We start from the raw sequence: 5,292 nt of genomic DNA on the forward strand, positions 1-5,292 counted from the left end.
TCTGTAAGAGCACTGACCCCTCATTCTCAGATTTATGTGTCATCTCCCATGTTAGACTGTGTTCCCTAAAACCAGAAATTGTTGTATTGCTTTTGTAGCCCTCGTTTGTTCCCTAAAAGCATATTGACCTAGAGATTTACCCATAGTTCTGAATAAGTGGGAACCTGAATGCTTAATTGAAGATCTGCTCTGAGTTATTTTCCCTCAAGTTCTAATCACAATGCTATCATAGCTAACCTGTAGGAAGCTGGGTTTTAATTAAATAGAATTTATGGTTAATTTTGGAAACATGATGCTATGCCTCTTTAGCCAATCCCTACTTACTAGGACAATTCCATGTTTTGTTTTATGTGCAAAAGCCAGAAAACTCTTTGAGGGGCTATCTTCCCAAAGAATAAACAAGATCAAAACCTATCTGTGGGACAAAAGCCTCATGTTAAACAAGTGAAAAGTATGGAAATTACAAGTTCTGTTGTAGCTCTCCTCAAGGAAAAATATGTCCCCGATAATGTGCTCACAAAGTGACAGACGGACAAGAAAGTCTTATCAAAACCTTGTGACACACCATCGGCACTCACCACCATCTAGGAAACCAACGGCCAAATTCTTTGTGACTTACTGGAAGGAATATTTCCAACTTTATGAAAAGGAGTAAAAATTGGGCCTGGCCATCCCTTGATTTATCCACTGGAATATGGTGTTGGGGTGAAGAATTAAGAATAGTGGGGTCCAGGGGTGCCTAGGTGGCTCAGTCAGTTAAGCATCCAACTCTTGATTTCAGCTCAGGTCTTGATCTCAGGGTTGTGAATTCAAGCCCTACACTGGGCTCCTCACTAGGCATGAAACCTACTTAAAAAAAAAATACTGGGGATGATAATTGGGAATTATATATTATCTGGGAGTTTGTGAATTGAGAATGCTTATTCAAAATCACATATATATGTGTGTGTGTATATATATATATATACATATATATATATATATATGGAATATATTTATCATATGGCCAAATATTTGGGATTAGTAACTACATTACTAAAATACAAGCTCTAATAACTCTTGATAACATGATGAAGCACAGCACAGAATTAAGGAATCAAGGAGATTATCTATGGTTTATTCCCTCACTTTTTTAGATTTGTAAACCAAGACCCAGAAAAACAGAGTGGTGTGCTTAAATTCATTCAACTGGATAATGTACAGCTAAGTCTAGAAATAAGATCTTTAATCTACCTGTCCCCCGATCAATCAATATCTATTAAGATTATTGTATATGTCTATAACTGTGTTACATTTGTGAATCCAAATAATTACATCCTATCAGTCTTTTTGGTTTGGGGATTTTTTTTTTCTGCAGAATTTGTGAGATAATAGTCACTTTTTAAATTCTTCAAAAAAAGAGTCAGACTGCAAATAAGATTTTTAAAATTCTCAGACATGCCAGCAGGCCCAACTTCATGGACATGATACAATCTATCAAGACCCTGCGCTTGAAAGAACCTACATTTAGCTTAAATGCTCTTTTGTTACCTTTTTAAAATTCCTAATAATTTTTTTAAAAGGGGCCCCATTTCATTTTGTGCTGGTTCCTACAAATTATATAACTGGTCTTATATCACATTCCATTAGATCTTCATTTCTCACCATATGAATCTTTGGTTGTCACTACAGAATGTTGTCACTACAATTGTATTTCCTTTTTATGATCTTTTCCTGTCTTGTAACTTTACCAAAGAAGACATTTCTCTCTCTTTTCTGCCTGTAAAACACCTTGTGTTATACATGCAAACTAGAGGTTTCACACTTCGTTGGTTCAGCCAACACTGAGACTGCAGAATATTTCACCACCAAGATATCCTTTAAAAGTTTTACAAACCCACCAGGAGCCCAAGTGTGACCATATTACTAAAACAAAGGGGCTGAAAACTTTCTTTTTTCTTTTCAGCTAGACTTTCTTTCTGAAAACTGGCTATGATTATTCATTAAGCGTCAGCAAGATTTTCGATCTTGTCTCATGCTATCCTCATTCTTAACTGAGTAGGTAATCGTAAGACAAAATTTACACCTTGGTTACCCTCTTTCCTCTGTGATCAGCAGTCATATCCCTAGCACTCACAACCAAATTATCTCATCCAGACTTTGCTGTAGATTTCTTCCACCGAGTATGAGTCAATATTGGATCTATGCCCCCACGCTATTTTGACTCCTGGAACTCCTGACATCATGCAAGCTGAGCCTACGGAAGAATGACATACAGAATGGAAGTCCATGCGGAGTCAGATTTTCCCCACAATTTGACTCATAAAATCCCATATGTTAGAGTTTTCTGAGTCCCCCTTTTTCTTTCATGCCATCTTGGCAACTTTGAGAGGTGGTTCAAAGAATATAGAAGACACTATTCTTACGTAATACAGTCATTGGCTCACAATACACTCAAGTTTAAATCAGATGGGATTGTGCATTGATAACCTACAGATTAAGGCCATGCTTCCACGGTCATATTTCTATTCCACAAGGAATTTTAAAGCACCTGTTAAGTGCCAAGAACTATGATTGACACAGAGAAATCAAAGAAGGATGGGACACCTCTGCTGTGAAAGTGTTTGTTTATATCCTAATTTCAATCAACTAGTAAGTCCTTATTTAGCACCTACTATATGCCTATAGTTTTAGGGGTTACAAAGAAGTTAAGAGTGAGACAATCTAACAGGAGCATATGTCACCACATTGGTAACTGGGGTCGATTCCTCTATTCTGGATACTGAGTAGGTATCCATACTCTCCTTCTTTTCTCCATGTGCATCCTTCCTGGGAGGTTCATACAGTAGAAGAGGACTGATTATTGTATGCAGGGAAAAACATTCCTGACACATGCATTACATTCCCTCCTTCTATACCTAGGGCAGATATCACTAGTCAGTCATGGCATTCTTTCCTATGTCAAAGTTGAGATGTAGCCTCTGCATCCTCTTCAACACTGAAGTCTACATAGGTATGGCCAATTCATTAATGTTTCATTATCTATGTTCCTTCTTGTGGCTAAGGTATACTTGTTACTACGCCTCTTACCTAGATTTAATAGATAAGTTCTTTCAAATGACAAAGACATAAAAGACATTATCTCTTCCTCTGAGAACATCAGTATTAGAGAAAAACACTACAGGGGTGCCTGGGTGGCTCAGTCGGTTAAGCGTCCGACTTCGGATCAGGTCATGATCTCACGGTCTGTAAGTTCAAGCCCCGCGTCGGGCTCTGTGCTGACAGCTCAGAGCCTGGAGCCTGTTTCAGATTCTGTGTCTCCCTCTCTCTCTGACCCTCCCCCGTTCATGCTCTGTCTCTCCCTGTCTCAAAAATAAATAAACTTTAAATGAAAATTTTTTTAAAAAAAGAAAAACACTGCAGCCCATGAAGTTATATGGGGAAAGACCTTTGGTCTAGCAGAGAGAAGTCTCAAATTCTGGTCCTAATCTGCTGCTGGTATGATGTGAAATTTTAAGCAAAGCCTTTACCTATGCCTTATGTGTCAGCTACATCATCTTTACAAGAAGAGTTGGGGGTGCCTGGGGGGCACAAGTACTTAAGTGTCCAACTCTTGATTTCAGCTCAGGTCACAATCTCACAGTTCTGTGAGTTTGAGCCCCACATGGAGCTCCTCACTGACAGTGCAGAGCCTGCTTGGGATTCTCTGTCTCCCTCTCTCTCTGTCCCTCCCACACTCATGCTGTCTCTGTCTCTCTCAAAATAAATAAACATAAACGAATTTTTTTTAAAGAAAGAACTGTATTTTCTCCCATTTCTTTTTTTTTTTAATTTTTCTTAACGTTTTGTTTATTATTATTGAGAGACAGAGAGAGACAGAAAGTGAGCAGGGGAGGGGCAGAGAGAGGGAGACACAGAATCTGAAGCAGGCTCCGGGCTCTGAGCTGTCAGCACAGAGCCTGATGCAGGGCTCGACCTCTCAAACCACGAGATCATGACCTGAGCCAAAGTCGGACACTTAACTGCCTGAGCCACCCAGGCACCCCAGTATTTTCTTCCATTTCTAACATTCTATTTTTCTATCACTGTGATTTATGAAGAACATAAGACATCACTAAGAACTAAGGTGCATGAGGTACAAACTCCAACAGACTTATGAATTGAAAGAGAAATAATTGTCCAAATGATGGAAAAGTTGAGGAATTTCATCAGTGGCTCAAGTTCTGAATTTAAGGTGAATTTCAGCTTTGAATTTGAACTGAGCCTTGAAAGACACACAGAATTTGTAAGATCAGATAAGGAATACCTCCCACACTTTGTACTTAATCCTAAAGGCCGTGTGCTTCTTTTCCCAATGACCTAAAAAAGTGAGTTATCCTCTGGGCAGTCCTTAAAATGGCATTATCCTTTGAAAACATGCATTTTTCCAAGGGAGACATACCTTTCTAGCTCTCATAATAAAAGTTGCATATAGCAGATTTAGATTTTCCCCAGGTTATGTGGAGGAGGAATTCTGAATCCACTACCACTCAATAAATAATAAGTATTTTATTTTTTCAATGTTTATTTCTTTATTTTGAGAGAGAGAGAGAGAGAGAGAGAGAGCATAAGTGGGGGAGGGGCAGAGAGAAAGGGAGAGAGAGAGAGAGTCCCAGGTAGGCTTTGTGCTCTTATCGCAGAACCCAACATGGGGCTCAATCCCATAAATCGTGAGATCATGACATGAGCTGAAATCAAGAGTCAGATGCTTAACCGACTGAGCCATCCAGGCACCCCAATAATAAGTATTTTAAAACAGCTTCTGATAAGTCATTATTACTGTGTCCTTAATCCTTGAGACAATGTATGAAGTACCTGAGCCAAATTCCCATCTGTAAGTTTTTTAAATGGAGAGTTTTCATGATTATAAAATTAAATGGGATCTTTCAAATTAAAAAAAAAAAACAGACAATTCAGAAGAGCACAAGAAAAGAAAAAAATCACCTATGATTTTACTACCCATAAATAAACACCATTATCATTTTGGCACAGATTCTTTCATATTTTTTTCTGTATATCTATCACAGTGTCTGGCACAAAATTATTCCTCAATAAACTTTTGTGGATTAATTAAGTATGAGGAAAAATAACTCAGTGGTTAAGTACAAATGCTCTGGAGTCAAGCCATTGGGTTCAGTCATAACTTTGCTCCTCACTATCTGTTAAGTTGAAGTGAGTTACTTCATTTCTCTGTGTTTCAGTTTCTTCAGATATAAAAAGGTGATGTAATTTGTAGCTTTCTCAAAGCATTTCATGAGTATAAATTAGGAAATA

Source organism: Lynx canadensis, chromosome B4 (genome assembly GCF_007474595.2).
Source record: "Lynx canadensis isolate LIC74 chromosome B4, mLynCan4.pri.v2, whole genome shotgun sequence".
In the NCBI taxonomy this organism is placed as follows: Eukaryota; Metazoa; Chordata; class Mammalia; order Carnivora; family Felidae; genus Lynx; species Lynx canadensis.